This window comes from Chiloscyllium plagiosum, unplaced genomic scaffold, assembly GCF_037043375.1.
Source record: "Chiloscyllium plagiosum isolate Xiang-an unplaced genomic scaffold, Cpla_swu_hap1 HiC_scaffold_16, whole genome shotgun sequence".
In the NCBI taxonomy this organism is placed as follows: Eukaryota; Metazoa; Chordata; class Chondrichthyes; order Orectolobiformes; family Hemiscylliidae; genus Chiloscyllium; species Chiloscyllium plagiosum.
The window spans coordinates 77,790,037-77,815,683 of NW_028270154.1; the positions used below are offsets into that span (position 1 = coordinate 77,790,037).

A 25,647-nucleotide genomic window follows, 5' to 3' on the forward strand; every position below is an offset into this window, starting at 1 on the left:
GAGATTGTAAATTTCTATCATCTAGTATAAGACCAACATTGCTTGTGTGTTTTGTATGTAGAGTCCAGCACACGGATGAACCAGCATTTTGAGAAATCGAGGTTAAGGCTGATAAAAAGTTTCCTGCTGGTTTGTTTAAAACTCCCTTAATGCTCTTTTTGAACAGCAATTCTCCTGTAGATTACAGTTTAAAGTTGGAATCTTGTCAAGCAATCAGGTCTTCAGCTTTTTGACAGTGGAATTAGGTGAATGAGGGCTTTCAATGTGATTTTTGAGGCCTGAAATTTCTATTATTTTCCAGTGGGAACCTATAATCAAGTGTTTGTTTCAGTTTGCCTGTAGAATGCTGATTCAGGCACTGTTACAGATTGTCAAATGGATTGTGCTTTTTCTCATGCAGTGCCTATCTGGGTCACAACTAATGAAAAGCTGGTAATGTGTCTTTTTCATGCCAAGGCTACAGCAGATTTATACAGTGCAGCAGTATGTCACTCTGAAACTCTCCATCCAGATTGATAAGCTAGGTGGGGTCTGCAGTATTTGCTGCTGTTTGTTTTTATTTATATATATATATGTGTGTGTGTGTGTGTGTGTACATATATGTACACAGTGCAATTCTTGCGAAGAGGCATGTTAATAAAATGACAAAACCAAAGAGAGAATGTGTGTGTGTTTATGTTGTATAAAGTGTGTTTTAGCATCGGAAGAACATAAAAGCTTTTTTGGTTTGTACATATTGCTAAATCTTACAAAGACTGACATTTCACAATTTATGGAAAATTGATTTAAATTAATATGCATCTCAACCATGACTTGGGGATCAAACCTTCTGAATTTGAGACTGTTGGTCTATCACACTGTTTTAACTCCTGTAGAAATTGCTAATGTTTAGAGTTAAGCTGCTCCCTGTCCAAAGCAAGGTCCTTCTCTGCCTGCTGTGCTCACTACCTAATAATTACAGTGCTTGGTTCCGGATGGTTGAAGCTGTGTTTACAATCTTAACCCTTTAGAATGTCAGCCACTATTGTTCTCTGGGCTGGCTATTTTTACAGCAAGCCAGTACCTACATTGTGAGACTCAAATACCCTTTACTCCATAGATTGCAGACTGTTCTGGAAATATATTGTTTACCTCTCTGTCGAAGTCAGTTTTCAGTTCAGAGTTAAAAATCACACAACACCATGTTATAGGCCAACAGGTTTATTTGGAAGCACTAGCTTTCAGAGCATTGCTCCTTCATCAGGAGGTTGTGGAGTACAAGATCTTAAGACACAGATTTTACAGCAAAAGTTTGCCTGTAGAATGCTGATTCAGCTTTCAGTTCACATTTGATGACTACAGTAGTTTGAAAACTGGTGGAGTACATTCAGCCCCCTTTCCGTGTCTGTTTTCCAATTCAGTGAAGTCACAGCGATCCGTCTCTTAAATCCATTCATCGACCCTGGCTCTATATCCTTCTATGCCCACGTCGAACTTCTAATTTAATAAAATTAACAATGTTTGGGTCACTTTATTTCTGCAAAAGATAGTACGACACGCATTAATATGAGACGTTTTGAACTGTGCTTCCCCAATCTGCTCTGCTTTTTTATCTTCATTTTTTTTCTTTTTACTTGATTAGATTAAATTACTTAGTGTGGAAACAGGCCCTTTGGCCCAATAAGTCCACAACAACCCGCCAAAGCGCAACCCACTCAGACCCATTCCCCTACATTTATCCCTTCACCTTACACTACGGGCAATTTAGCACCTAACCTGCACATTTTTAGACTGTGGGAGGAAACCGGAGCACCCGGAGGAAATCCACGCAGACACGGGGAGAATGTGCAGACTCCACACAGACAGTCACCTGAGATGGAAATTGAACCTGGTCTCTGGCGCTGTGAAGCAGTAGTGCTAACCACTGTGCCACCGTGCTGCCCAAATCAATTTATTAATTTTGTTTTAAATGTTTAAAAACTCCTAACTTGCTGCTCTGTGCCCCTGCATCTACCATTTATTTTGGACTCTGGCCTTTTGGAGCTGTAAGACAACCAAGATGCATTCTCAGTCAGATTATGCATGCATTCATGCTAAACAAATGTCAAGTGTGTTTACAAGTGGTGAGCAAAAGGTTAGTCAAGTAGGTTGTTTTTTTTAAGAAGAGTTATAAAGCAAGAGAGTTGTCGGTTTAGTAGGGCATTGCAGAGCAATGGTTGTAGCAGCTGAAAGCACAGCTGCCAGTGGTAGAGCAATGAAAGTCAAGGTTGCACAAGAGGCCAGAATTGGAGCTGCAGAGATTTGAGATTTATGGAACTGAAGGAAGTTGCAGACATAAAGTGTCAAGGACATAGAGGGATTTGTGAATTTTAAAATTGGGGCAACTGAAATTGATGCAGCTGAGTGAGCACAGGGTTAACGCATGAATGAGCCTTTGGCTGATCTAAGATATGGACAATAGAGTTGTGGATGGATTCAAGTTTCATGGTGATTTAAGGGATGAGTGGGGACAGGAGACAATTAGAATGGTGGAACTGAGGAAGGGTCACTGGACCCAAAACATTTACTCTGATTTCTCTTCACAGGTGCTGCCAGACCTGCTGAGCTTTTTCAGCAACTTCAGTTTTTGTTTCTGATTTATGGCGTCATCAGTTCTTTCTTTTATTTAGAGTGCTTCCATATAGATATAACAGTCGTGTGGATAAGGGTTTCAATGCAATTGATTGGAGTCAGGGATGGGTATAGCGGGGAACAAAGTAGGCGTTTGAAGATTGAGAAGATGATTAGAATTGGAAGCACCTCCTTATGCATTTTATATATATATATACACACACACACATACACACAGAGTCAGTCATGCTGCTGAAATTAAAGTTTAAGTTCAATATGAAAGAGCACAATGTTTGATATGGCATGAAGAATTGTGTTGACAAACGCTATTAAAATATTTTTCTTTAATTTAACAATGTAGTAGTAATAGTACTAAGAATAACTGACAAATATTGTACTTAAATATACTTTATTTGAAATATTTAGATCATAACATCTTTTCTTTATTTGCATTTAATGTAATAAACTAATAGAGTCTTAGAGGCATAGAGATTTACATCACAGGAACAGATCCTTCGGTCTAACTTGTCCATGCCAACCAGATATCCCAACCCAGTCCAGTACCACCTGCCAGCATCCGGCCCATATCCATCCAAAGCCTTTCTATTCATATACCGATCGAGATGCCTTCTAAATGTTGCAATTGTACTTGCCTCCACTACTTCCTCTGACATGTACCAACCTCTTGTGTGAAAACGTTGCCCCTTTAGGTCTCTTTTATATCTTTCACCTCTCACCCTAAACCTTTGCCCTCAGGTTGGGGAGTCCAGAACTAGAGGGAAGAGACCTTTTCTATTTATCCTATCCATGCCCCGCTTGATTTTATAAATCTCTGTAAGGTCACCCCTCAGCCTCCGATGCTCTAGGGAAAACAGCCCCAGCCTATTCAACCTCTCCCTATAGCTCAAATCCTCCAACCCTGGCAACATCCTTGTAAATCTTTTCTGAACCCTTTCAAGTTTCACAACATCTTTCTGATAGGATGGAGAGAAGTTTCTGTTGAAAATTTTCTGTTATCATTTTGGATTGGTGAGATTACAGTGCCTTTAAATCATGAAGAGTTATGGGACATACAAATCTGATTCAAAATAAGTAGCTAGAAAATTTATGAAAACAGTTAATTCTGACTGAGTTAAGACAACTAGCTAACAAAATAAATTCACAAAGGAGTTGGTGAACTAACTCACTCACTCAGAATATTTTGAGGACTTTTCAATTTTATTTACTTTATTTAAGAACATTGCAGCACAGGAACGGGCTCTTCAGCCCATAATGTTGTGCCGAAACGACACAGATTAAACTAATCCTTTCTGCCTGCCTTATCCATATCCCTTGCATATTCATGTAAGGCCATTAAACGCCCTTATCCTATCTGCCTCCACCACCAACCCTGGCAGCACGTTCCAGACTCCTAGCACACTGTTTAAAAAAAGAGTGGCCCTCACATCTCCACTGAACTCCCCCCACCTCCCCTCACCTTAAGTGCATGTCCCCTAGTATTAAACATTTCAACTCCGGGAAAAAGCTTCTGACCATCAACCCTATCCATATATCTCACAATTTTATAGACTTCTATCATGTCTCCTCTCAGCCTCCGCTGCTCCAGAGAAAACAACCAGGTTTTTCTATCATCTCCTTATAGCTCTTACCCCTGTAATCCAGGCAGAATCCTAGTAAACCTCTTTTGCACCCTCTCCAAAGCCTCCACATTCTTCCTGTAATGTGTCAACCAGAATTGAATGCAATACTCTAAGTGTGGCCTAACCAAAGTTTTATAAAGTTGCAACATGACATCCTGACTCTTGTTCTCAATTCCCTGACCAATAAAGGCAAGCATGCCCTACGCCTTCTTTACCATTCGACCTACTTGCATTGCCACTTTCAGGGAGCTATGACTTGAACCCCAAGATCTCTCTGTACATCAGTGCTGTTTAGGGTCCTGCCATTAACTGTTCCTTAACATTTGATCTCCCAAAGCGCAGCACCTCACACTTAGCGGGATTAAACTCCAAAAACCATTTTGCCGCCCATATCTGTAACTGATCTATATCCGCTGTATCATTTGACAACCATCTACACAATTCACAACGTCACCGATCTTTGTATCATCTGCAAATTTACTAGCCCACCCATCTACATTTATCACAAACAGCAGAGGTCCCAGTGTGGATCCGAGCACTGGTCATGGACATCCAGTCTGAAAAGCACCTTTCCATCACTACCCTCTGCTGTCCATGGATAAATCAATTCTGAATCCATGCAGCCAACTCACTGTGGATCTCATGTATCTTATTTGTTCAGTAACTGAAACTTCTAATGCCCAAAATAAGGTTTTAATCAAAATAAAATCACTCGATATTAACTATTTTTAAAAATGATTAATTTTATCCATGTGACTTGTTTTGCCTTTTAACACTTCTGTTGTGATACTTCAACGGCAAATGTTTAGTCCAATGTGTGCTGAGGAAGATGTAAAGTGGCTTCAGGATGATTTGGACCTACTAAGCGAATGGGTAGGAACATGGCAGTTAATGTGGAAAAGTGTGTAGTTATACACTTTGGTATGAGAAACAGCTCTGTGGAGCATTTCTTAAATTGTAAGAGGTTGGAAAGTGTAGATATATACAGGACTTAGGTGTTTTTGTTGCTAAGTCCCTGAAGGCTAGCGTTCAGTTTCAGCAAGCTATCAGGAAGACTAATGGAATGTTTGCCTTTGTTGCAAGGTGACTTGAGTATACAAGTTTTGAAGTCTTACTTCAATTTTGTATTGGCTTGATTAGACTGCACCTGGATTAATGTGCGCAGTTTTGGTCTCCTTAGTTCAGGGAAGATATGATGGCCATTGTAGAAATGGCCACTAGACTTGTTTCCCGAAAGGTGGGACTGTCATATGAAGAGATTGGGCAAGTTAGGTCTGTATTCTATAGAGTTTTGAAGAATGAGAAATGATCATAAAGAAACTTGGAAAATACTTAAAAGGATGGAGTTGGTCATAGAGTCAAAGAGATGCACAGTATGTAAACAGACCCTTCGGTCCAACTTGTCCATGCTGACCAGATATCCTACATTAATCTAGTCTCATTTGGCCCATATTCCTTCCTATTCATGCATTCTTGTGCAACCCCGCATTACAGAAAAATCTCGCTTTAGAAACAGCGTTGGCGATGTAATCACGTTACACTCAGCACACATTTTAAAAATTCACGTTATAGAAAGTGTTCCCAATTCATCAATCGCATTATAGTGTGTTCAGGTTAACGAAATGCGCATTATAGCAGAACAACCTGTACTCATCCAGATGCCTTTTAAATGTTGTAATTGTACCAGCCTCCACTATCTCCTCTGGCAGCTCATTCCATACACATACCACAGTCTGTGTGAAGAGGTTGCCCAATAGGTGCTTTTTAAATCTTTCCCCTCTTAACTTAAACCAAAGCCCTCTAGTTTTGAACTGTGCTATCCTGGCTATTCAGAAAAGATTTTGGCTATTCAGCCTATCTATGCCCCTTATGATCTTATAAATCTCTATAAGGTCACCCCTCAGCCTCGGATGCTCCAGGGAAAACAACACCAGCCTATTCAGCCTCTCCCTGTAGCTCAAACCTTCCAACCCCAGCAACATCCTTGTAAATCTTTTCTGACCCCTTTCAAGTTTCACAACATCTTTCCTATAGCAGGGAGACCAGAACTGAATACAGTATTTCAAAAATGACCTAACCAATGTCCTGTACAGCCACAACATGACCTCCCAACTTCTATACTCTGTGCACTGGCCAATGAAAGGCAAGTGTGCCAAATGCTGCCTTCACTACCCAGTTTACCTCTGACTCTGCTTTCAAGGAACTATAAACCTGCATCCCAAAGTCTCTATTTGTCAACACTCCCCAGGACCTTACCATTAAGTGTATAAGACTTGCCCTGATTTGCCTTTTCAAAATGCAGCACCTCACATTTATCTAAATTAAACTCCATCTGCCACTCCTCAGCTCATTTGCCCACCTGATCAAGATCCCGCTGTAGTCTGATGTAACCTTCTTCATTGTCCACGACATGATCAGTTTGGTGTCATTGTAAACTTACTAACCATACCTGTTATATCCAAGTCATGTAATATAAATGACAAAAAGCTGTGGATTAATACTAAACCTTACAGTACACAGCTGGTCTCCACTTCGAAAAACAGCCCTCCATGCAGGTGAGATGTTTCTCTTGGTTGGGAAGTCCAGAACTATGGGGCACATTGAAAAATAACGGGGTTGCACTTACGTCTGTAATGAAGAGATTTTTCAGTTTATTCAGAGATTTATGAACCTTTGGAATTCTCTACTACAGAGTGCTCTGGAAATTCAGTCTTTCCATATGTTTAAGATAGAGGTTGATAGATTTCTGATTACCAGTGGGTGTAGGGTTATGGGACTCTAATGGGTAAGAGACACTGAAGCTTTCTATCCACTATGATCATATTGAATGGTGAGGTAGGTTTAACTGGCTGAATGGCCTACCTCTTTTTCTATGTTTCTATGTCCAGCTGGTGCCTATACCTCACCTGTAAACTCTTCCCAGTATTATTGGATGGGCTGACTTCTGATGGTGTCGTTAGCAACAATCTTGACATAGGCAGTGGACAATTTATTGGCAGGAATCCTGAGGAACAGGATTTACATGTATTTGGAAAGGCAAGGACTGATTAAGGGTAGTCCACATGGCTTTGTGTGTGGAGAAATAGTGTCTCACTAGATTAATTGATTGTGTTTTTCGAAGGAGTAACAAAGACGATTGATGAAGGCAGAGCAGTGGATGTGATCTATATGGACTTCAGTAAAGCGTTCAACAATGTTCCTCATGGTAGACTGGTGAGCAAGGTTAGATCACATGGAGTAGAGGGCCAACGAACTATTTGGATACAAAGCTGGCTCAAAGGTAAAAGACAGAAGGTACTTCTCAGACTGGAGGCCAGTAACCAGTGGAGTGTCTCAAGGATCTGTGCTGGATCCACTTTTTTTTGCCATTTAAATAAATGATTTGGATGTGAAGATAGGAATGGTTAGTACGTTTGTAGATGACACCAAAATTGGAGGTGTAATAAGTTTATCTCAGAGTACAATGATAAATGTGAGGTGCTGCATTTTTGAAAGGCAAATCAGGGCAGGAGTTATACACTTAATAGTAAGGTCCTGGGAAGTGTTGCTGAACAAAGTGACCTTGGAGTGCAGGTTCATAGTTCCTTGAAAGTGCAGTCGCACGTAGATAGAATAGTGAAGAAGGCGTTTGGAATGCTTGCTTTTATTGGTCAGTGCATTGAGTATTGGAGTTGGGGGTCATGTGGCTGTACAGGACATTAGTTAGGCCACTACTGGAATACTACATTCAATTCTGGTCTCCCTGCTGTAGAAAAGATGTTGTGAAACTTGAACGGGTTCAGAATAGATTTACAAGGATGTTGTCAGGGTTAAATGTTTGAGCTTTTGAGAGAGGCTGAATAGGCTGGAACTATTTTCCCTAGAGTGTCAGAGGCTGACGGGTGATTTTATAGAGGTTTATAAAATCATGAGGGCATGGATAAGATAAATAGACTAGGTCATTTCCCTGGGGTGGGGGTGTCCAGAACTAGACGACATGGGTTTAAGGTGCGAGGGGAAAAATTTAAAAGGGATCTAAGGGGCAACATTTTCACACAGGGAGTGATGTATAAGTAGAATGAGCTGCCAGTGGAAGTGGTGGAGGCTGGTACCATTACATTTTAAATGATGTCTGGGTGGGTATATGAATAGGAAGGGTTTATAGGGATATGGGCCAAGTGCTGACAAATGGTACTAGATTTATATGGGATTTCTAGTCCGCATGGATGAGTTGGACGGAAGGGTCTGCTTCCGTGCTGTACATCTCTATGACTCCACATCAGTAGGTTGCTTTGAGTTGAATGGTATGATACTTCATTCTTGGGAGAATTTATGACTTTATTAGTTTATTTTCCTGATAATACAATAGTTGACCAAGACTGTTTAAAGTCTATGTTTCTACCATTTATTTCCGTTTTTGCCTCCTACCATTCTTCTACCCATGTTGCTGGCCTCTGTCTGTCCCATATGTCAGATTGTATTACTTTTCTCTGTTTTTCTTTTTGCCTTAGACATTCTTTCTTTAGGTTCTGACTTGTAAATTGTCCAAATTCTTTCAGATTTTGGAATTACTTATTCCAATACTTTGTACCTTTAGTATTTCTCACTAAATAATCTTAGGATTTTCCCAGTGCTTCCAGGATCCCACTAGTCAATTGATCCTAAATGCCAGACATCTCCACTCCATCTTCCCCTCCAACTCCCCTCTTTCTCCTGCCCCTTCACTCTCCTTCCAAGAATAATCATACATCTTGGGGCTGTTAAATCATGTCCTTGACAATAGTTCTCAATGTAGCAACTCAGATCCCAGCCTAAATGCAAATAATTGGATAATTCCAGTCGTTAATCAGGCCTGAAAGCCATGATTGATTTTGTGCATTTAATTACATATCTATTTTCAGCTCACTACATTTTGCCAGAGAAATGATTCTGCTATTACAGGAGGGATTTTGTAGTTTAGTCTGTTTGCCCTCTGACTTGAGATAAGTCTGACTAACCTCCAACTTGTAAATTGATGGGGTGGGCATTTAATCTTTTGCCACAGAGCATGAAAATGGGGACAAGGTTTACTTTTGGATTAAAGGCCTGATTTAAATGTCAAATGTTTGCTTGGGAAAACTCTTAATTGATATAGAGATGGGTTTACTTCCCACTTAGATCCATTGGAAATAAGGTGTGATATATTAAGTTTGGTACTTCTGTTGACATTCACTGTGGCTGCTGGCAGCCCTGAGGCGGAGATCTATGGTTTGTGCCAAAATCTTCGGCCTAGCACCAGGTGGACGCAAAATGCCATGGATTCCAGGATTCCAGATCCACTGGGAGAGGGCTTCATCACTGATCTGGATCTGATGCTGTAGGCTGTGAGGGAGAGGAGGAAAGTGTCTTCCCAGTGGCTATCAGAGGGAGGCCATCTCTTTGTAAAGCCAAGACATCTTGCTGTTATGTGTCAGCTCTTTCCATCTCCTCTTACTGCTCTTTCATTTTCTACTTTTCTCAAGGGGAGCTATCTTCCACCAGGGTCTGACGGTCCTCAAGCCCAACTCCTCTGGAGGGCCATGCTATGGAGAGCACATCAGACTGCCAGAATGAACAAAACCCTTGCAGAGGTAATTGGAGGGTAGCATCCAACTGGTCCAGGCTCCAGAATCCCATTGTTCAAAACTGAGTGGCCGATAGAGCCGTTTTAATTGGTTGTATTATCTCTGTACATCTGTCTGGAGCTTGTACAGGGGTCGGTAGCCATCCTTTCAGAGGATTTCCTTTGTACCCTAAGCTCCGTCTGTAACCCCCGCAGAGTAGCGTGTAGATGTGAGGTAGCAAGCACTGCTGAGTGATGAAGACATCGTGGTGCCAGCCAGAAAAATGAACCAACTCATCGAAGAAGTTCTTGTTGTAGTTGCAGTTGAGAGGATGGAAGCCCTTCACAGGATTGGTGCTTGTTATCCTAATAGCCATGTGTGTACAATCAGTGGTGACCTATACCTGGGGGTTGTCCAGTGATGGAGGTGAAAATCAGTGCCGTCTTGCCTTGAGGGATTTTTCTTGTTACATGAATGTGCTGCCCAACATTGACAAAGACAAGATTGGTGAACAATGAGATGCAGTGGTACTGATTTTGAGGTCATGAGCTGTTCCTCGTAAAAGTGCCAACAGTGCCTTTGATAGCGATTGACAGGATATGGTGACAGTGCTGTGAGCTGTGAAGTCTTTCATGACAGGCACAGAGCCCAGTATCCCTCTGCATGGTCTGTAGCAGTCACCAGTCCCCAGTTACCTGCAGCACTTGTTCCTGGTCATCTTTATATAACTCAGTCTTCAACAGTGGATTCTGGATTGAGATATTTGTCTCTATTGACTTATTGACTTTCATTCCTCTCTCATGTCCTCCCAATGTCTGGATCCTGTTCTTCTTGATAAGGATGTTTTTACTTGTTGTCGTTGGGCCCAAATTTTAAGAACCATGCCTCATTTCTAGTTGGGACCTTGTTTCTGGGCAGTTGTCTGCATGTTTGTCCTTTATCATACTTGCCCCTGTTCTTCTGTGCCTATAATGCTAAGGGATGCCAACCCCGTTCAAAAACCCAAGGATCGTGTCTAAATCTCTGCTAGCTGTGCGGTAGCAGGGGTACCCTTAACTCCAATTGAGTGCGGAAATGAGGACTGCAGATGCTGGAGCCCAGAGTTGAAAAATCGGGACTTTTCATTCCTGAAACGTTGATTTTCCTGCTTCTCGGATGCTGCCTGACCTGCTGTGCTTTTCCAGCACCACTCTAATCTTGACCTTGAATTAATTTGGTCCATAACCCTAGTGTCACTATTCACCTTGATCTTTCGAAAATTTTCCAGTTCACTATAGTTGATCTTCTAATAGTTTAAAGAATCAGCATGTCTTTCTGCAGCTCTGACAACCACCTGCATACTTCCTCAGAGATCTTGTCTTTGTGAGGGCTTCAAGCATGTTCAATATTGACTACATAGTCATGCTTCTTTGGTGTGAGCATCTTGTGTTTTTGTTTATATGATTCCTGGATTTCACATTGACTCTGTTGTCTTTGTTAGTCATGATGTGTAAGAGCTCATGTTGGACTGGGGTGTACAAAGTTAAAAATCACACAACACCAGGTTATAGTCCAGCAGGTTTATTTGGAAGCACTAGCTCCTGTAGCTCTGCTGCTTCATCAGGTAGTTGTTGGTGGCATAGCTGAGGGGCCTGTTCTATCAAATCCCCACTAAGCTTTAAAATCTACCTGTGCATACAAATGATTTTTAGAAAAAAGCAGCTCTGCATCAAACGTGATAAACCACGCGAATGTCCAAATAAGATATTTAGTTTTGAATTCTAGTTAGTCTATGACTTTCATCATGTAGCAAAATTTAGATTGTGACTCAGCCTGTAGCAACATTTTAGTTTGTTGTGATTTCGAAAATGCTGTGAATGTACATTCAGTGATGAGTTAAGCTGTTCAACATAAGCGAGATCACTCTTTAATTCAGAAGGTAAACTAACCTGATAATAGTCTTTCCTTATTCTAACTTAAGGTCTTTCTTTCTGCACAAAATTCAAAACTGAAAGCTGAAATTTGAAAATTGCACTGGCCAACTGCCTCTAATTGCACACATCTGAGTTTCCTTAATGGTTAGAAAATGTAAACCTGTTAATTAGAAAACCTCCAAAACCAGGAGACACAGTCTAAGGATACTGGATATGCCATTTAGGACTGAGAGAAGTGAACCTGTGGAATTCTTTGCCATATGTTTTCAAGAAAGAAGTTAGATATAGTTCTTAAGGCTAAATGGGTCAAAGGGTATGAGGGGAAAGCTGAAACATGGAACTGAGTTAGATGATCAGCCATGATTATATTGAATGGCAAAGCAGGCTCGAAGGGCCATTGAGCCTTACTCCTCCTGTTATTTTCTATGTTCCTGTGTTTCTACATATGGACAGAAATGTGACAGTATAGAAACCAGCCAAGTCAATTTTTAATTTTTTGATACTGCCTCTTTTTTTTCCCCATTCCAATAAAGCAACTTTTCAGAGGTAAACTCCACACGACTTATCTCAGGTTCCCTTCTCCACAGTGATACAGACCACAGAAGCTATCTGTACTACAAAGCCCATTGTATTATGTTTCTTGAGTCACCAAAGGCCTGATTGCTCCCTGTGGTGACAAAACTTAGAACTAGCTCTTGCACTCCCCCATGCAGGTCATTTTGAGACTTAAACTTGAGTGCTGTATTGGCAGTTTTGCTTTCTATCTCCAATCCGAACACTTTGCAAGCATTCTGCTGTATTGGCAGTTTTGAAAGAACAGTGGATCGAAAAGAAAACATAAACAGAGGAACAAATATAAGACAAGATTATTTATTTTTGGTTTTCACTGAATTATGGCCAGACTTTCAATACCAGTACAATTCTCAAAATATTATGTATAAAAGTGGAGCTTAACTTTCTCAGCCAGTGGGACATCAGGGTCTAACAGTTATGTGCTGCCTATCATAAGCAAGTCAACTGTTATAAAGCAAAAAAATGTCTTGGTCACAATGATCAATGCCACAGGAGCCAATTCTACCTTTTTCCATACAAAATCCACTCACTTATTTCTCTCTTCCTATGCTGTTTAAAATTTTGGAGGTGGGTCAAATACTTTACAGCCAGTCAATCAGAAATGGATGATCATCTTTTACATACTGTCAACTAACTTAGGTTTGATTGGTGAAAGGTTTCAAAGTGAGTTCAGTAAAGTTAAACTTGATAATGATGGTAGAAAAATAGAGAAGTCCTTCATTCCGTCATTTTCCTGCACCAGTAGGAAGCAAGAAACTGATAATTTATCCACTGTTAGTATCATGGTAGAAACGTGTTCAATTCTGTGAAGAACTCTGCTGTGGTTCGTTTGGTAACATACTTAAGAAGGTCATGTATTAAATTTCCACTCCAGACACTTGAGCACATGTTACTCGTGCAGTACCGTGTGCTGTGATGGTCAGAAGTGCCACCTTTTTGATAAGGCTTTGCCTGCCTCCTCACGAGAATGTAAATGATCCCACGGACACTGTCTTGAAGAAGAACAGGGAAGTACTTCCTGGTATTGTTCAGGAAATCAATTTGATTGAAATAACGCTGGAGTATATGGAGCAGTTGGCTTTAAACAGAATACAGATTTGTTCGAAATGGCCAACTACTAGCCTGTTCGGCATTTGCCAGGGAGTGCCTCAACTGCTGAAATTAAATTTCTTATGTAACTTAGTTGAGTGTGAATGTGTCCATGGAAATCTATCAATGACCCTGTTGTCGCTTGTTGTATATGTCATTGCATAGAAGAAATACATTGTTTTCTTGGGATATTCCTAAGCACTTTGCAGTTGGTGAATTATTTTGGTTGCCTAATGGTGACTTCACAATGTGCATGTGATGGAAGTTTTAACAGTGTGTCAGAATAGGTAAGAATGTTGGATAGTTCTTCCTTTTGGTCTTGGCATCGTGCTATCTGTGCTTATAAGATGGGTCCTTCTCTCAATGTTTCACCAGAAAGAGGGAGCGAACTCTGAGTGTATGGCACAACTACACTGTCAGAAATGATTGTGGCAAGTCCTAAAGTACACATTCATCCCATGACTTTGAGTCCAAGGCTATTTGTAGAAATAAACAGAAATGGTAGCCTTCGGTTGCCCCATTTTAACTTGGATTTTCCAACATTCAGTTGGAAAGCATCAAAGAGCAAAGCAGCAGTTGTGTGCAGAAGCCCTCGAGGTGGGAAAGTAACTTATTGCACAAGAGACTGAACTGTTGGTGAATACTCTGACATGTTGCAGTTCATTATGTTGCAGTTTGAAAAGTCATTACCTGAAAGGGTTGTTATTAAACTGCTCTGGCTTGTTTACACTTTGTGCTCCTATCGTTCTTTTGTTCTACCATTTCAGTTCTCTAAAATGCACAGTACAATCATAGAGCTGTGCGGCATGGAATCAGACCCTTCGGTCCAACGCATCCATGTTAACCAGATATCCTAAATAAACCTAGTTGCATTTGCCAGCATTTGGCCATATCCCTCTAAACCCTTTCTGTTCACGTATCCATTCAGATGTTTTTTAAATGTTGTGCTTGTACCAGCCTCCACCACTTGCTCTGACAGTTGATTCCATACACGCACCACCCTCTGCATGAAACGGTTGTCCCTTAGGTACCTTTTAAATCTTTCCCCTCTCATCTTAAATCTAAGCCTTCTAGTTTTGGACTTCTCCACCCTGGGGAAAAGACTTTGGCTATTTGCCCTATCTATGCCCTTCATGATTTTGTAAACCTCTATAAGGTCACCGCTCAGCTTCCGATGCTGCAGGAAAAATAGCCCCAGCCTGTTCAGCCTCTCCTAATAGTTCAAACCCTCCAACCTCTTCCTAAATCTTTTCTGAACTGTTTCAAGTTTCACAACATCCTATCACAGGGAGACCAGAATTGAACACTTTGTTCCAAAAATGTCCTAACGAATATCCTGCAGCGCCACAACATGACCTCCCAACTCCTATACTCAATGCACTGACCAATAAAGGCAAGCATACCAAATGCCGCCTTCACTATTCTATCTACCTGTGAGTGCACTTTCAACAAACAATGAATCTGCACTTCTAGGTGTCTTTGTTCAGCAACACTCCCCAGGACCTTACCAGTAAATGTATAACCCCTGCCCTGATTTGCCTTTCGAAAATGCAGTGCCTCTCATTTATCCAAACTACCCTTCATCTGCCACACCTCGGCCCATCTGCCCATCTGATCAAGTTCTTGTTATACTCTGAGGTAGCCTTCTTGGCTGTCCATTGCACTTTCAATGTTTGGTGTCATCTGCAAAGTTGCGAACCATACCTCCTATGGTCACATCCAAATCTTTTATATATATATATATATATATATATATAAATGAAAAAAGCAGTGGAAGCTCGTTGTATTTGCCAGTTGAGAGAGAAGATTTGTGGAAGTGAAACTTAGTAGTTGTTACTGTTCCCTTCGCTCTATATTCAGGCAGCTCAAGGTGTAATGCTGTGTGGACAGAACTGGGAATTTATTTTAACAAATGGAAATCCCAAAGCAAAATTGTAGGTTCCTATTTTCCTGACTTTGTCTGCCATTTAGGTGCAGAAGGGACACTTCTTGTTAATGTGCAGCATTGTTTGTGTCTCTCCACAGTGCAGAAGGGGTTTATAATGAGTGGGGCTTGCCTGTTCTGGAGCCTGGCATGTCCTGAATCTGTTTAACAAGGACCATTCTCACACTCTGTGTTAGTTCAAACTCTACTATTTGACAGATGGCATTTGTCACAGTGAATTGATTCATGACTTCTCATTCCTTTTTTTAATTCCTTAATCCAAAGCATGGCAACAGGTGTATTGAAGAAGTCATCGGGAGGATAAGTGAGGTACATTAGGAATAGCTTCAATCAACTTTTGGGTTTTGGCCAGTCAGTGAGTATGTGGGGGAGTGATGTCTGTGAGGACAGGAAACCAGAAAGGAGCTGTTGAGTGAAAGATTCCCATTATAATGTAGTTGAATGTTCGTAAGGAATGTGTATGTGTACGGGAGAGGCGACCTAAACCAGACAGGTGCACAGTATTCTCCTGCAGATTTCAATAGAGCAAGTGCTGAGGTGCAGAGTGTTGTGGTGGCTGTGCCCCATGGTGATCCAGTAAGTTTGATTAATACATTGCTTCTAGTTTTGACTGCTGCTGTTTTCTTAAGATGCTCCCAGAAAGACAAAAGTCCTTTTTTGAAACACTCCCAAACATGTTGGGTTGGGATCAAGCCTTCATCTCTGACCATCTGTGTAGATTAACAATTCTCTCTGTTGACTCGAGCATTGTGGAGTACGGTGAGACATTGACATAAACATGACTAGGTCACTCTTAAGAGGCTTTATGTATGACATGATTGTATACAATACCAGACCATTTATATTGGCTTTTGGTGACTGACTTTAACATCTTGCCTCCTTTTACCTGCTCTTGTTCCCATACTACCCTTGCTTAACAAAAATCCATTAACTTATTTTGAAATTTTTAATTGGAACTCTTCTCCAAAAAGGAATTGAGGCTGTGAGTTACAGATTTCACCTTGTCTCCAGTGAACAACTTGGCTCTAATTTGAAGGTTTTGCTTCATTGTTCTTGATTTGTTCCAACAGAGGGAATCCTTTTTTGACCACCCCATAGAATCCTAAAAACCACAATTACTAAAAACCACAATTGCACCAAGCTGTAATCCTTTAAACTCAAGAAAATGCAAATCCAGCTAGTACAGCCCTTCATCATAAATTAATTCTTTTATATAGGTTTCCTCCGGGTGCTCCGGTTTCCTCCCACAGTCCAAAGATGTGCAGTTCAGGTGAATTGGCCTTGCTAAATTGCCTGTAGTGTTAGGTGCATTAGTCAGGGGTATATATAGGGTGGAGAAGTGGGTCTGGGTGGATCTGTTGGGCCAAAGGACCTGTTTCCATACTATAGCGAAGCTAAAGTTAAAGCCCTAGCATTATTATTCTGCTTTCCCCGAGAATGGAACAGGTTTGTTTGTCATTTACAAGAAGCAGTTTTGCTTGATCTAACACTATGCATAATCATAACAGGGTTAGAAAAGTGCTGAAGGTCTTCTTGAGCAAATGGGCTCTTCATTAACATGCTGCATAGTCTCTTGATTGTTAGAATGGAAATAGCTAGTAGAAGGGAATTCTCCTTGTGGGTGATGGTACAGAATGAATGATATTTATGCAGACACACATCATTGGAAATGAATAACATTAAGGATGCTTCTCGGATGCAAAAATTGATATTTATACTCCCACTCAAAATAAAATTACTGGTAACACTGTTATGGAAGGGGTTCAGTGCAAATGACCCTTCTGTTAGATAGTATGCAGGGTGAACTTCAGTATAATTCTGGTACTCCCACTCGCACATTAATATGCAGCTCCAGGTCTCTGAGTTTGTTTTTATTTACTTGTGGGACAGAGGTGTTGCTGACTGGTCACACATATTTCTCATTCCCAGCTGACCTTGAGAAGGTGGCGATGTGCTCCCTTCTTGAACCGTTAAAGTTCATGTGCTGTTGATACATTTTAGGGAGGGAATTCCAGGATTTTGTCCCAGCAACAATGATGGAATGACAGTATTTTTCCAAGTCAGGATGGTAATTGACTTGGAGGGTAACTTGCAGATGATGGTGTTCCCCCTGTATCTGATGCCCTTGCCTTTCTAGATGGAAGTGGTCATGGGTTTGGAAGGTGCTGTTTAAGGATCTTTGGTGAATTACTGCAGTGCATCTTGTAGATTGTACATGCTGCTGCTCAGTGTATGCACAAATGTGATCCTAGAGGATAGACATTGCAAATCACAGTGGGCATGCTTACGCTGTTTATCTATGTTGTGAGTGTAAATTATGTATGTAATCCTGCAAGTCATAATTCTGGTTACATTTTGTGAATATGGACCACTCTGATTAGGACACTTTATTCAGGTAGCTGTATTGTGTAGAGGGGTATTTTAGGTGACCTTTAAAAAATAATAGTGGTTTAGAAAGAAGCAGAATTTAGTGTTTACACTGACACCAAGGCAGAAGCTATTTGTTTTCTTTTATAGGTGTCTAATGCAGAGGAAGCTTGTACCTTGATGCTGTACTTTTAATGTGGTGGCACAATTATTCTAAATATGAATTATTGTCTTTTTTTAATCTTCCGTTCAGATGGACAAAAAGTCATCAATGCTTTTGCTTCAGTTGTTTCTTACATAATTGAGTGTAAGCACATTGCCATCTGGCATGCTGTTAGCATCATGCATTGAAATTTAACAGAATATCTGCTCTGGAAATGGTTGGAATTGTCTATAGAGTCATAGAGATGTACAGCATGGAAACTGACCCTTTGGTCCAACTCATATATGCCGACCAGATATCCCAACCTAATCTAGTCCCATTTGCCAGCATTTGGCCCATATCCCTCTAATCCCTTCCTATTCATATACCCATCCAGATGCCTTTTTAAATGTTGCAATTGAACTAGCCTCCACCACTTCCCCTGGCAGCTCATCCATACATGTACCATCCTGTGTGTGAAAGGGTTGCCCCTTAGGTCTATTTTTATATCTTGCCCCTCTCACCCTAAACCTATGCCCTCTAGTTCTGGACTCCCCCATCCTAGGGAAAAGACTTTATCTATTTATCCTCTCTATGCCCCTCATGGTTTTATAAACCTCTATGAGGTCCCTCTAGCTCAAATCCTCCAACCCTGGCAACATCCTTGTAAATCTTTTCTGAACCCTTTCAAGTTTCACAACATCCTTCTGAAAGGAAGGAGACCAGAGTTGCACCCAATATTCCAAAAGCGGTCTAACCAACATCCTATACAGTCACAACATGACCTCCTAACTCCTGTACTCAATGCTCTGATCAATAAAGAAAAGCATATCAAAAGCCTCTTCACTATCCTATCTACCTGCAGCTCTACTTGCAAGGAGCTATGAACCTGCACTCCAAGGTCTCTTTGTTCAGCAACACTCCCTAGGACCTTACCATTAAGTGTATAAGTCCTGCTAAGAGTTGCTTTCCCAAAATGCAGCACCTTGCATTCGTCTAAATTAAATGCTGTCTGCCACTCCTCAGCCCATTGGCCCATCTGATGAAGATCCTGTTGTAATCTGAGGTAACCTTCTTTACTGTCCACTACACCTCCAATTTTGGTGTAATCTGCAAACGTACTAACTATACTCCAATGTTCGTATCCAAATCATTTATATAAATGACAAAAAGTAGAGGACCAAGCACTGATCGTTGTGGCACTCCACTGGTCACAGGCCTCCAATCTGAAAAACAACCCTCCACCATCACCCTCTGTCTTCCACCTTTGAGCCAGTTCTGCATCCAAATGGCTAGTTCTCCCTATATTCCATGAGATCTAACCTTGCTAACCAGTCTCCCACGGGCAACCTTATCGAATGCCTTACTGAAGTCCATACAGATCACCTCCACTCCTCTGTCCTCATCAATCCACTGTTACTTTTTCAAAAAAACTCAATCAAGTTTGTGAGACATGATTTCCCTCGCACAAAACCATGTTGACTATCCCTAATCAGTCCTTGCCTTTCCACATACGTATACATCCTGTCCCTCAGGATTGCCTCCAATAACCTGCCCATCACTGATGTCAGGCTTACTGGTTTACCGTTCCTTGGCTTGCCCTTACCACCGTTCTTAAGTAATGATACCATGTTAGCCAACCTCCAATCTTCCAGCACCTCACCTGTGACTATTGATGATACAACTATCTCAGCAAGAGGCCCAGCAATCACTTCTCTAGCTTCCCACAGAGTTCTAGGGTACACCTGATCAGGTCCTCTGGATTTATCCACCTTTATGCATTTCAAGACATCCAGCACTTCCTCCTGTAATCTGGACATTTTTCAAGATGTCACCATCTATTTCCCCACATTCTATATCTTTCATATCCTTCTCCACAGTAAACACTGATGCAAAATTCTTAATTAGTATCTCCCCCCATCACCTGCAGCTCCACACAAAGGCCGCCTTGCTGATCTTTGAGGGGCCCTACTCTCTTCCTAGTTACCCTTTTGTCCTTAATGTATTTGTTAAAAACCCTTTTGGATTCTCCTTAATTCTATTTGCCAAAGCTATCTCCTGTCCCATTTTTGCCCTCCTGATTTCCCTCTTAAGTATACTCCTAATGCCTTTATACTCTTTTAAGGATTCACTTGGTCACTCCTGTCTATACCTGACATTTGCTTCCTTTTTCTTAACCAAACCCTCAATTTATTTAGTCATCCAGCATTCCCTACACTTTCCAGCCTTTCCTTTCATCCTAACAGGAATATATTGTGTCTGGACTCTCGTTATCTCATTTCTGAAGGCTTCCCATTTTCCAGCCGTCCCTTTACCTGTGAACATCTGTCCCAATCAGCTTTTGAAAGTTCTTGCCCAATACCGTCAAAATCAGCCTTCCTCCAATTTAGAACTTGAACTGTTCGATCTGGTCTATCCTTTTCCATCACTATTTTAAAACTGATAGAATTATGTAACTGGCCCCAAAGTGCTCACCCACTGACACCTCAGTCACCTGCCCTGCCGTATTTCTCAAGAGTAGGTCAAATTTTGCATCTTCTCTAATAGGTACATTCACATACTGAATCAGAAAATTTACTTGTACACACTTAACCCTATGGCAGTCTGAATCTATGTTTGGAAATTTAAAATCCCCTACCATTACCACTCTCTTATTCTTACAGATAACTGAATTCCGCTTACAAATATGTTTCTCAATTTCCTGCTGACTATTAGGGGGTCTATAATACAATCCTAATAAGGTGATCATTTTTTTCTTATTTCTAAATGACTTCCCTGGAGGATATTTCCAGGAATATCCTCCCTAAGTACAGCAGTAATGCTATCCGTTATCAAAAACGCCACTCCCCCTCCTCACTTACCTCCCTTCCTATCCTTCCTGTAGCATTTGTATCCTGGAACATTAAGCTGCCAGTCCTGTCTATCCCTGAGCCACAGTTCTGTAATTGCTATGATATCCCAGTCCCATGTTCCTAACCATGCCCAGAGTTCATCTGCCTTCCCTGTTAGACCTCTTGCATTGAAATATATGCAATTTAATTTATCAGTTCTGCCTTGTTCTGTGCTCTGTTCCTGCTTGCCCTGACTGTTTGACTCACTTCTTTTCTCAACTGTACTAGTGTCAGATCGATCTCTTTCCTCAGTATCTCCCTGGTTGCCCCCCACCCCTCCGGGAAGCAGCTCTAGCAAATCTCCTGCCAGTGTATTGGTCCCCTTCCAATTCAGGTGCAATCTATCCTTCTTGTACAGGTCACTTCTACCCAGAAGAGATTCCAATGATCCAAAAATGTGAATCCTTCTCCCATACACCAGCTCCTCAGCCATGCATTCATCTGCTCTACCTGCCTATTCCTACTCTCAATACATCATAGCACCGGGAATAATCAAGATATTATTACCCTCGAGGACCTCCTTTTTAAATTCCTGCCTGACTTTCTATTATCTTCCTTCAGAATCTCAACCTTTTCCCTTCCGATGTCATTGGTACCAGTATGTACAATGACATCCTGCTGGTCCCTCTCCCCTTTGAGAACATTCTGCACTCTCTCTCTCTGAGACATCCTTGATCCTGGCACCAGGGAGGCAACACACTATTCTGACTTTTCAGTGCTGGCTGCAGAAATGTCTGTCTGTGCCCCTGACTAGAGAGTCCCCTAACATGGTCAATCACTTGGAACCAACGTACCCCTCATTACATTCGAGCTAGTCTTGATACCAGAAAGTTTACTGTTCATGCTATATTCCCCTGAAAGTGCATCACCTGCTAATTTTTTTCAAAACAGCATGCAATATTTGAAATGGGGATAGCCTAAGCAGTTTCCTGTACAACCCGCCTACCTCTCCAACCTTTCCTGGAGTTAACCCATCTACCTGACTGTATCTGCAGCTTTTGTCCCTTCCTATAATTGCCATCAATCACACCCCCAGCTCTTGTAAATTCCTCATTGCTTCTATTGATCTGACAGGATTTGCAACCAATGGCTTTTATTGCAGATATAATCCTCAGTAGCCCTTAAACTCTCCCAAAATCCCACATCCGACAAGAAGAGCATATTACTCTACTGAAGGCCATTTTGCTCCTTCTACAATCTACAGACCCAGAAAATCTTATTGCTCTACAAAACACTGATCCAGGCTAACTTAATACTTATGGCTTATATTTTTAAAATTTAATCAAGAATCCGATCCCAATAAAAACATATTATCAAGAAAGAACCCACTCTACTCACTATTGTAGATTTACAGCTAGGCTCTACTTAAAATATTTATTTCTCTGTTTCTGTGCTGTGTCCTCTCCCAAACAGGTTCCTCCAAGATCAATTGTGAATTTCGCTGTTAAGTTTTCCTGGACACAGGAAAGGCAATAACTGCACAGATTCACTGCTGTGTCAGTTCGCAGGGTGGGTTTTTTTTCTCTCTATCCCTTACAGACCATGTGCTTGCTGCCTTTGTCTTTCTCCCTTTTAAAAGTGCTGTTGTTTTGACTTTTTTTTTCAAAGTTCCAAAACAGTTGCACTTAAAGTTGGATTGTTCTAATTATAAATTACTTTCTAAAAGTTGAGTTAATCCTGTATCTGACCTTGGTTTGACTACATTTAGTGTACTGAATACAGTTCTGGTTACAATATATAAAAATGATAGAGAGATACTAGAGAGGGAGAAGGTAATGGTGGACATGATGGTAGCTTTAGATGAGGACAGATAAGGTCGAACAGAAACACAGACCCAAATTGGTTGGGATGAATGGTCTGTTTCTGTGAAACACATCTTCCGGCAATGTTAACAGCAGTTAGAATGTAAACCTTGCTGTCATAAGGTGTAATGGAGGTCAGTATCAAAAATGCATTGAAACAAAAGTGCTTGAGGGAGGAAAGAATAGAAGGTTATGTTGATAAAGCTGAGTGAAGAGGAATGGGTGAAGAGTCGTGAAGAATAACTACCAGCATAGACCCTGAACATCGGCAAGACAAATGTCCTCCATCATTTTGGCTTGCTATTGTGGAGCTAACCCCTGAACATTAAGGTCCACAGGGAGGTCTTGGAGAACGTTGACCACTTCCAATTCCTTGGAAGTGTCCTGTTGGTCAAAGCAGCTATTCATGAAGAGATCCATCATCACCTCCAGTGTGCTAGTGCAGCCGTCTGCTGCCTGGGGAAAAGGGTTTTCGAGAACTACAATATCAGATCTGACACCAAGATCATGGTTTACAGATCGTGGTGGTTCCCACCCTCCCATATGGCTCTGAGACGTGGACTGTTTACCCAGACAGAGTCAAAAAGTGTGGCACTGGAAAAGCACAGCGGATCAAGCAGCATCCGAGGAGCAGAAGAATCGATGTTTCGGGCATTAGCCCTTCATCAGGAATGTCCACAGCAGACACGTAAAGGTCCTGGAGCAGTACCACTAACATGGTGTGCTCAAGATCCTGTGAATCCGCTGGGAAGGAAGATGCACCAAAATCAGTGACCTCAACCAGGCCAACATCCCCAGCACTGAGAAACTGACTACCCTTGATTGGCTACGACAGGCTGGCCATGTTGTCCACAGGGATACAAGACCCTCCAACCAGATGCAATACTCTCAGCTTCAAAACAGCAGGCAATTCCCAGGTGGACAGAGCAAGTGCTTCAGTGATATCCTCAAGGCCTCACTGTTGAGGGAATCACTAGACCTTGACCATCCAAAGTGGAAGAGGAGCTTCTGGGAAGGTGTCGAGCTCCTCAGAACTTTCTGTCAGGATAAAATGGAAGCCAGGCAAAAACAGCAAAAGGAGTGCACTGTGAAACAGATGCCCCTCCAACCCCTTCCCATGACCATCACCCACCCCAAATATAATAGAGCCTGCGGTACCCTCATTGGTCTGTACAGCCAACTACAGACTCTCACCCTGACAGTAGAAGAGTATCATCCTCATATGCGAGGGACCGCTGATGAACTAACAGCAAAGACCTATTAGAGTGTATATAACTTTTCTGCATTACACGTTCTATGTTTTAAGTGATGCTTAAACTCTGTTTTTACCAGTGGCTGTGCTGAGGAATTGGGATTGTCGGCACTCAATTTCCTGTACTTATGCACTGATAGTCTAACTATTTCTCTTTAATGTTTAATAGCATTGCCGTTGCTGTGTTCCCATTATCAATTTTGATTCAAGATTATGCCAACACCATGTGACTTTGTACAGAAGATCGAGCATTTCGTGTAACTGTTCTACAGTTCTAAACTTAAATTAACTTGTATGCCTGTGCCTAGTTTATTTTCACTCTATGATCTGTGTGTCCTTGCTTACTGTGATTTGCCCGTACTGCTCATAAACAAAGCTTTTCACTGTACTTAGGTACACGTGACAAGAAATCAATCAATCAATATCATGAGGTTACAGATGACCAGAAACTGAACTGGACCAGCCATATAAATGCAGTGGCCAGAATCTCTACAGGGTGGAAACAGGCCCTTTGGCCCAACAAGTCTGTACCAACTCTGAGTATCCCACCCAAACCCATTACTCTACATTTACCCATGACTAATGTACATAACCTACATATCCCTGAACGCTATGAGCAATTTAGCAAGGCCGATTCACCTAAACTGCCCATCTTTGGACTGTGGGAGGAAACCGGAGCACCCAGAGGAAACACACACACACACACACACACACACACACACACACGGAGAATGTGCAAACTCCACACAGGCAGTCGCTCAAGGCCAGAATCAAACCCCGGTCCCTGGTGCTGTGAGGCAGCAGTGCTAACCACTGAGCCACAGTGCCACCCTAAAGAAGAATTGGTTAGAATTCCATAACAATCAACTCGCTTCCTGACTCAACAAAGTCTTTCCACCATCCATATGGTACAAGTCAGGAGTGTGATAGAATACTCTTCACTTGTCTGGATGACAGGCAGCCCATGTCAACATAAATTATGTCAGGGTCAACTTGGTGGCTCAGAGTAGGAAGAGGATGGGGTAGAGGCCTGAAAAACTATGTAAACAGTACCTCCTCCACCCCTGCCTTCTCCGTACCCAGATCGCTTCCAGTGAAATTCTGTTCAAAAGTCTTTCTAAAGTATTAGAATAGATATTTCTAATCAACAGACATTTTATATCACACTGCTGGAGCAGGTGGGACTTGAACCTGGCCTCATGGCTCAGAGATAGGGACACTATCACTGCACCACAACAGCATTCCAAAAAGCATAAGTATTGTTACTCTCTCTGTTTTAGATTAGCCAATGGAGCAACTCATCAAGTGGTGGAGACTCCTGTTGGCCCTTCAGCATTATGGGATTTGCCCACCATCCCTTTATTGGACTGTGAGCTCACTTTGAACCCTGAACTTTGAATTGGCCACAGATTTGAAAATGTTAATTGATGTGATTAATAGAAAAGCCCCTATGAAAATACAATCCCATACTTTTTAAGTTGAATTCACATTTTCAAAAAACCCAAGGTGGATTGTGAACTTGTATTCCTCAGAACATAATGTTACTATTGTAAATCATATGGTCTAAGTCATAGGAGCAGACCATTCAGCCCATCAAGTCTGCTCTGTTATTCCATTAGATCACCCCCCCATGTCAATTAAAAAATGTATCTAGCTAGCCTTCAATATGTTCAATGACCTAGCCTCTGGCAGTCTCTGTGGAACAGAAATCCAAAGAGTAAGAACTCGTGGACAATAAATTCCATCTTAAATGGGAGACACTTTATTTTTAAACTGTGCTAACTAGGTCTAGATAGCTCCATGCAAGGAAGCATTCTCTCAGTGTCAACATTGTCAAGCCCCCTTGGAATTTTGTGTTTCAATAAGGTAACCTCTCATTCTTC

General features: G+C 41.4%; 1 protein-coding gene across 3 annotated transcripts in view; it reads left to right on the forward strand.

Moving 5' to 3' along the window:
• Positions 1 to 25,647, forward strand: part of LOC122556787 (serine/threonine-protein phosphatase 2A 55 kDa regulatory subunit B beta isoform) — a 571,983-nt gene that overhangs the window by 104,723 nt on the left and 441,613 nt on the right. The window lies entirely within an intron of this gene.